The sequence below is a fragment of the Tupaia chinensis genome, unplaced genomic scaffold, assembly GCF_000334495.1.
Source record: "Tupaia chinensis unplaced genomic scaffold, TupChi_1.0 Scaffold000710_1, whole genome shotgun sequence".
NCBI lineage: Eukaryota > Metazoa > Chordata > Mammalia > Scandentia > Tupaiidae > Tupaia > Tupaia belangeri.
This window is the reverse complement of record NW_006160234.1, coordinates 1740364-1748895: the sequence shown is the minus strand read 5'-3', so window position 1 is coordinate 1748895 and position 8532 is coordinate 1740364. Positions and strand designations below refer to the sequence as shown.

Genomic DNA, 8532 nt, shown 5'->3' with positions numbered 1-8532 from the left:
AAGAGAAGGGGAGACGAGAGGTTATGTACATGGGCATGCTCAAGAATCTTAAGACTGAAAATCTCCTGCTCAATGCTAAATGCCTAAAGGCTTTGGCATTTTGCCAGTTCCAAGTAAACCCCAAGAGAAAGATTTGGGTGGAGAAATAGGAAATGGAGGAAAATCAAGGCTCTCTTTTAGGAGATTCTGATTCTAAAATATGAGACAATCTTCTCCTGTTCTCTTGATATTTTGCCTGCTTTCCCCCAATATCCTCATTTGGATTTTTCAATATTATGTTGATGAGCTCTCTGACCTTGAGCAGTATTTTTCTCATAATATATAAATTAGACTTGAGGGTGGGTAGAGGGCCAAGTAATTTTCAACACCTAATGAGATGTCCAACATTGCAGATTCCTCTTTCTGGGGCCTAGGGAAACTTTCTCTAAGCCAATATATTTTTTAAATAATTAAGCCAGGTGTATGGTTGCATTTCTAGGATGCAAAGGAAGATAAGGTCCAGGATAAACCTGAAGGAATCATGGAAGCCTTAAAGTTTCCAACCATCTGAACTATGCTGAAGTTGGCATCTTTGTCAGCTGGGACCCTTTCCCCACTCTTCTAGCAGAATCAATCTTACTCCATCCCTCATGGTTCAACCTAAATCTTCCCTCTTTTGAATATGGATGGCTCTCATTACCTGTACCAATCACTTGCAGATTAATTAGGTCAGCCTTGTGACTTCTCTTGTCTTGAACTGCAGTTTAGAACTTCTGTTATCACTTACCTTTTCCCAGATGTCAGCCTATTTTTCTAACTAGACTGTAAGATCACTGAGGGCAAAGGCCCATCTCCCTCAGGTGAGTGCCAGAGGAAAAGCCCTGTGTCTCTGCAACCTTCCATCTTTGTAAAACACAGAACAACTAACTCAGATCATGATTACGAAGAATATACCATTTCTTGGAAGAAGCCAATGAAGTCTGGGGTTGGCTTAGGAGCAGTGAGATCCAGACCTCATTCCATAGTCTCCCTTAATTGCTGTGACCCCATAAAAAGCAGTGCCTCTTCCTGAGGTTCTCTGCTCTCCCTTTTCCAAGAAGGAAGCTAAAATCATTCTAGCTCTACTTCTTGGGGTAATCAAAGATAAATGAGACAATAAGCCATGTGAGGATTGATTAGATGAGCTCTGTAAAATGCTCCCAGCTCTTCGGAAAAGGATACCACCATAAAATGTATACAAGGTCTTATTATTTAAGAGAAAGAGTTGAATCACCAAAAATACACTGCACAGTGGGGAAAACAAGATACTAACTAGGAAACCTCAACACTAAGCATCCCAGTCAGCAGAATGTGCCCACGCAGATGTCTCTAGTCCCTCCAGATTACTACCTCTTGTTTGTGAGCTGAGGAGGGATTTGAAGCATCACCTCAGAGGGGATCTTTTTTTATGTGATGCTCCCCAGTGGCTAGCCTATGCCTTGGGAAAGGGGATCATAAGGAGTTGATGACGCAGAGATGTTCTTTGCCCTGTGGCCTTGCTCAGTAAACAACCTGTGAGGAGGCCAGAAGGGAACACCCAGAAGGTGATTTTAAGGGTGAAACACAGAAGGTGATGCTCTTGGTTCTTGAGACTAGCCCAATGTTAGCAGAGCAGAGGCCTTCCTCCCCTCGCAGCCCTTGGCTCCTCACCCCCTTTCTTGTGTCACACTGCAGCACATATCACTTAATTCTGAGAGACAAAGCCAGCTCCATTTTTGGTAGGAAAGGAGAAGCAAGACTCAAGAATGCTCCTGTCTTTTCCATGGCTGCAGCCAAGCTGTTGAACACTTTGGAGCCAGCTGCCCTCCAGCAGTGAAGACTATGGTCTAACATTTGCTTCCTTTCCCTCAAACGTTCCACGGTATCCATTTCCCAATCACATCCCTTGAAGAAGCTAAGCATGCACCCCAGAGTAGGTAGTAGCTATGATATTGATAAGACAGAATCATTGTGGCAACACTGCTTGGTCATGCCCTCCATGCTGCAAAGCAACTTCTCCTGGGTGGAAAGAACTCCAGAGGGTGGTGCCTTAAACAAATAAAGTGTACACAACTGTGTGAAGTCAAGAGGGAAAACAGAGTCTCCACCATCACTTTGCTGTTGCCTGATGTCATCAGACTGCCCCCCAGGGGATTTGGTAAAATACTTTTGCTGCTTGGTTACTACTGGCATTGCATGGATTCTAGAGAACATGGTCCAATGGAGTCACTTCAATACGCACATGCCTGAAGAAAAAGAGGCAGAAATACTTGCATTTTCTCCTTTGACTGGCCTATGCACACATATCCCTGTCCCTGCTGGTTAAGGCCCAGATTAACCAGCAACATGCATGGCCTTTATAATTGTTATCCTTTCAACAAAACATTTGTTTCTGCTCAGGGCAACTCACTCGCAGGGCTGGGAAGAGCACACATACAGTTCTTTACAGAGGGGTCTGTTCAATCATGTTCCAGTGCATTAGCTTGAGTATTAGTTAATATTTAGCTTAGGTCTATATACTCTGGATAAATATGTTCCATGCAGAGGGACTGCTTGGTGGGGAAAAGAGTCCTCTGGATTAGAACAGCAGCTCACAAGTTCATGCCCCTACTAGGCAGGGACACTCCTGGCATCCGTGGCCTGGGCAGGGTGCTGCATAAGCTTGGTTGTTCTGTGGGCAGCTTGCTTCCTGCATACAGCTGTGAGCACAAGCGTGCGCGCACGCACACACACACACACACACACACACCCCACAGGCAGCCTTTGACTGTGTACCCAGATGATCACAGAAACAGGGACAGAGATTTGCTAGCTGACACCAGCATACCCTTCCTTTCAGCACAGCAATGCTCTCCTTTAGTGTCTCTGGTGCTCTGCCAGGCTCAACTCAATCAGTGGGGCTTCTGCCACCACCCTGGGGAGACTATTTGCAACCCATGGGGCTCACTCTTTGGATGTATTTTTTCCTGGCTGCATGTGCAAGAGAGAAAGAGATGAGCCTCTACAGACATGCCATAGCTCTCTATGAACATGTAAAGAGATACACCGTGCAATCGTGCATCACAACCTCAGCTCTTTTGGGTCCTTCTTCAACGTAGTGAGCCTGACGGTTCAGTCCAGCATCGGCCTCAGCAGGCAAAAGTCCTCGTCATCTTCTGCAATTATGCAGTCTGATTGGATTTTCTGAAGCTAATGGGAGTTGCACTAACTTTGAGGACTTAAACCAGGCAAAAGCAATATAGGTCAGGCAGAGTGCCTGAGCTGTGTGACAGCCGTGCAACACCAGGAGGCAATACCGGAGCGATCTCTAGCCGAAGCCTAAAGTCCATTCTCAGCTCCATAAGGCAGAAACTGAGAAGTGGACTCCTTCCCTCTGCCTGCAGCTGCTGGGGGCACCAGGGCAAGAGGGTAAATGATCCCCTCGCCAATGGACACACCAAAAGGACAATGAAAAGGGGATAGAGAAAAATCGCCCAACCCTGCACTGTTACCTCGAATCCTTGCAAGATCCCTCCAGTGGTATCAGCTGCTCCCCAAGCCTCCGGCGACTGGGAGGAGACTCCTAAAAGATTCCAGGTTTTTGTGCAACATCTCCGGTGCCGGTGGCAGCTTTCCAAAGTTTTTACTTCATGATTTCTTGTGGCTTTTTTTCATTTGGGGAAATGCGACTGCCTCCCCCTCAGAGTGTGAGAGGGAGCCGATGCCTCTTTTCAAATTCTCTCGCTCCGGGTTCGCTGCCGACGCCGCCGCCCCCACTTGCCTGCTGCCTTCCCGCTGAGCAGCAGGGATCTCGGGCACCCAGCGCATCTTTGAAGTGGGGCTTGGGGGCTGGGCCGGGCGCACGCGGGGTGGGAGAGGAAAGGAAAGTGCGGCGCCCAACTGGGGCAGTCCCCTGTCCCTCTACCGAAGACAAACCCAAGATCTCGCCTTCTTTCCAACTCTAAGGAGACTCACCCGCCCCGTCTGTCACCCGAAATCACTGTCTTGCACATGGACAGCAACTGCTCCTCCGGCTTCCCTTCTCCCCCGGCTGCTTGTCGACCTGCTCCTGCCCTCGGAGCGCACCGCAGGTGCACATCCCTGAGCAAGTGCGACTAGGATCCTCCGAGCTCCGCGGAGGGGCGGCCGGAGCAGGCGTTAGCAGCTGGCGAAGCAGGCGGATTCCGTCCCAGGGCTGCAGCCTGGCGCGTCCCCGCTCCGACTCGGCGCCCGGCACCTAAGCAGTGTCACCTGCAGACTCAGACACCAGATGAGTGTCTTAAGATAACAATGCTGCCCTGCCTGCCTCTCTCTTTCTTTCTTATGCACATAGGTTGGCAGCCAATGGCACACAGCGCCACACTCCCCACAGGTGCTCATTGGCTGAACGGCCTGGCCGTGGGCGGGCTCTGAGCCTCTGGGCTCTCTCCTTTGGCTAGCTGGCAGGCTGGGGTACCAGCTCAGTTAACCCTCCCAGCTTTGCAGCAGGGACTTTTTGGTGTGCATAAGGAAGCCTTAGATAGATTCTCGGCTGGGGGGTTGGCGGTCTAAGAAGGCTGAGGAACAAGCAGTAGCTGGGGAGCTAATTACATTTTCTTCTAATTTTCCTGAGTTACAATAATCATTTGTCCCAGCCCATTTTGTTTGCTTGTTTAACTAGAACTCCCAGAGATGGGGACCCATTTGAGCCATTTTCCTTCTAATTTGAGGTTTCATTCAGTTGTTTTGTGCATTTAAGCCTTTGAATTACTTAATTACAAATGAGCCCCCAAGTGAGAAATAGTGCACAGGCACACCACACACACACACACACACACACACACACACACACACACACATGCACCCCAGAGACAGGAGAGAGACTGGGTAGGGGGTGTGGAGAAAAGATAGTAGAAACTCAGGAAGATGGCTGGAGACAGACTTAGAGATGCTGACAAGCTAAATCAAGCAATGTTCTCTCCCACACCAAGATGGTGAAGGCAAAGAGGAGAACTTTGTGTTTCTGGGAAAAGATTACGAAAAATAATGTCCTGCTTCCAAAACAGAGAATTGTTTTGCCTGTAGTGTTTTCCTTCTGTGTGCCTCCTTTCACTTCAGCGTGTGTCAGGAAGAGGCACTGTGCGTCTCCGTTTGGTTTTTAAAAGAGGCTTTGAGAAATCAGAACAGGACCAGCCTTGTTTCTGTGAAGCAGGTGCTATGGCTGGGTTTGTGAATTGAGAGGGAGGGAGGGAGGGGGCCAAAGAGGGAGAGAGAAAGGGAGGGAGGGAGAGGAGTGAGGAAGGGAAGAAAATATTAACTTTGAATTGGAGGGTATGAGTTATCTATTTCTGATATTCTGATGAGGGTACAAAACTGAAATAAGTCCTACTCACTGGTATAGTACCACTAAACCTTGGCAAAACCACGGCAGTCATAGTCAAAGAAAACTCTATTTCCTTTTTTTTTTTTTAAAAAAAAGAATTATTTTATTTAATGTTATTTATTTATTTATTTATTTTAATTTGGCCAGCCAGGGGGAGAGAGAAAGCAAGAAAACAAGCCACCAGGTCTTGGACCCAAACTGCAGTCAGCCATGTGAAAGTCCAGCACCCTCAACCACCATGCCATCTGCCGGTCCCAAAGAAAACTCTAGAAGAGCTGCCTGATTAGAGCTGGAAAAGGAACTGGGGGGTTTCACTAAGTCAAATGGTGGAGGAAATATAGAGAGTAGAATATTGTCAGAAAAGAAGAGAAGCGTCTCAATTTAGTTTCCTTGAATGGATGGCAACATCAGAGATTATTTTGTAAAGAGCTAGTCGGACAAAATGCAGAGGTGCAATGAATGACAAAGTAGTATTCATTATATACTACTTGGGATGAGCTAAAATGTGTCAGACAGTCAGATGTTCTGAATAAAAGAGGAAACATAGAAAGTGTCTCACATATGGACCCTCAGCCCCACCTATCCTTTACTGTCACCTGCATTCCCCCCTCTGTATCTCACACAAGCTTGACATTCTTTCTGCATATTGCAGGTATCCATCTGTTCGCCTAAGCATGCCAGGGAATGGTGGTTTCACTGGCTCCCCAACTCTTCATCCAGGATAAAATATCCAAGTGAACCAGTGAAAGCCTAAATACATTTCTGCCCAGCAGTTAAGTTACTCCCTCTTGAGATTCTTAGACACAGAAGCCCGCTGAGTGATAAGGATGCAAAGTTCTAATAAAGCAGTAGGAAATGGGGAAATGGTGGTAGTGGCTGAACAACAAATTATCAATTTCAGTGAAAAGAAAGTTAAAATTTCCAATATCTCTGAAGGAGAGAGGAAGAGAATAAAGTTGACTGGCAAGAAAAGAACTTTAAACATGAAAATATTTCTCTCTGTTTTCTTCTCCTAAGCCATGTGGCAAAAAATGTTTTTAACGAGGTAAAATATAGCCTACAAATTCTACTAGTGTACAGTTTAATAAATTTTTGCCTAACTGTGCACCAGTGTAACCATTACCCACATTATTTCCAGTAATAATGTACCTGTCCCTTCTCAGTCAAAACTCTCTACCCTGAGAAATAAGTATTATTCTTCCATTATCAACGATTAATGCTATCTTGGATTTCCAAAATATAGAAACTTTGAGCACACATTCTTTTGTGTCTTGTTTTTCACTCATCATTATGCCCATGAGATTCATCTATTGTATGTAGCTGCCTTTTCATTGCTGCATAGTATTCCATTCCATGACTATATGACATTTATCTATTCTCCTATAGATGGATTTGTGATGTGCTTCCATTTTGCGTGTGAGTCTACTATGAGTAAATCTGCTATGAATGTTCTTGCGTTTGTCTTTTGGTGGACATGTTCAATAATTTCTCCTAGGCAAACACCAAGGAATGTAAGCCACTTAATTTGCTTTTGGCTACTACACTGGAAAGAAATCTTGTGAAGACGATTCTGAAGCCTACGTTCTCTCTAAAGTCATCAAGCAGTCTGATCATAGCAAAGGCTATACCTTTTGAACACCAACTAAAATGTGTTCTAAAATGTGTCAGATCCTCTACATATACAGTTTCATTTCTTCCTCACAGTCACCCTAAAATTATGTATTTAAAAATATTTTCAGATAAGATTATTGAATACAAGATTCTGTTCAAGGAAAAGGCCCTTGTCCCCTTGAGAGAGTATGCGTGTGTGACATTAGGTGCTCAATGAGAAAAGAAATTAATCAAAGTTCTCATTGCATAGATGAGTATAGAAAATGATGTGAAGAGATGAGATGATCTGGAGAATAAAGAGTTGCCTTCTAGGGGGACAGAATGGTATGGGAGGGGTGAAAATAGGAAATAGCTTTTAAAGTGTGTGTGGAGAGAGTAGGGGGTGGGGTAAAATATAGTGCAGTGAGCAATCTGTCTAGAAGAAGATATAATGATGTTCGGGAGAGTTATTAAACTTCCAAACTACAGCGTTTGAACTTTATTTTGTTGAAAAAAAAAGGAAAACAAGAATGGCATGAAGAAGTCAGATTTCATGATGGCCAGCTTGGTAGCTGCGTACAGAATAGGATGAGAGCAGGGAAAGCAATAAGAAACTATTAAAAGAGTCAATGCAAAAGGCCATGGGTACTTAAACATAGGAGAGCGGTTTTTTGATTGGAGGTATACTAGGGTTTGCTCTTTTATGCTGTTTTCAAGAATATAAACCCCTGCCCATATGTTATCTGCGACTGGTAGGTGGGTGGAGATGATTGACTTCCTTTAATTGATAGAAAAATTGAAGATAAGAATGATACATGCTCACCTCCAAATAAGAAAATTATGAACTTGAGGGATGAACAGTTAGCGTAATGGCTATGTCGCTTAATTCCCATGTAGTCAACCGTAGTTCAAGCCCCGGACCTGGCGGCTTAAATTCACACCAGGCACTTGTGTGTGCATGCCCAAGATCCCGAGAGGAGAGTGGAGGAGAAGGGATTGCTGCGTGGCCATCTCCCCTGGGGGGTGATGATTTCTCACTTTCTGTCTCTCTCTGTCTTTCTGGTGAGTGCACGCACCCTATAGAAAAAAAAAAAATCCCTCTTCAAAAAAGAAAAGAAAATTAGGAACTTGAGACTTGCATCCATGTCTGTGGTTTCACTACATCACACTGCCTTCACTCAAACGTGACAAATGAGTGAGATATGTACACATTCCTCTCATCATATCTAAATGTAAAACATCACAGAGGAGAGATAGTGTGAATTCTATGAGCTGCAACCTCTAGAGCCCCTTTAGGTATTTAATTTCCAAAGAAACCATGTGATAGTACATTCATGTTTGTAGAAATCAAGTGCCCTGGCAAAATATACTCTTTCTTTTATTTCTACAACTTTTCTTGTTTGATCCTTCTCTAGAGAGTAAGGTCTCTGAAAGCTTGAGATACCAACTTCTATTTCCAAATCGACATACATTTTAAGAAGACTAGATATTGACATATCAGAAAATCAGCCCTAAATGGTTCACTTGGGTCTTCTAACTTAAGACTCTTCAGAAAATTAGAAAGAAAAATTTTGAAACAATAGATTATATGCCACTCAAAAGCA

The 8532-nt window shown here is 44.6% G+C and overlaps 1 protein-coding gene across 1 annotated transcript in view; it reads right to left on the bottom strand.

Moving 5' to 3' along the window:
- BRINP2 (BMP/retinoic acid inducible neural specific 2) overlaps positions 1-3728 on the bottom strand; it is a 137204-nt gene extending 133476 nt beyond the window's left edge. The window contains exon 1 of the mRNA XM_006160885.2: positions 3489-3728. The gene's annotated coding sequence lies outside the window, so the exon portion shown is untranslated. The remainder of the gene's footprint in view (positions 1-3488) is intronic.
- Between the last annotated feature and the right edge of the window lie 4804 nt (positions 3729-8532).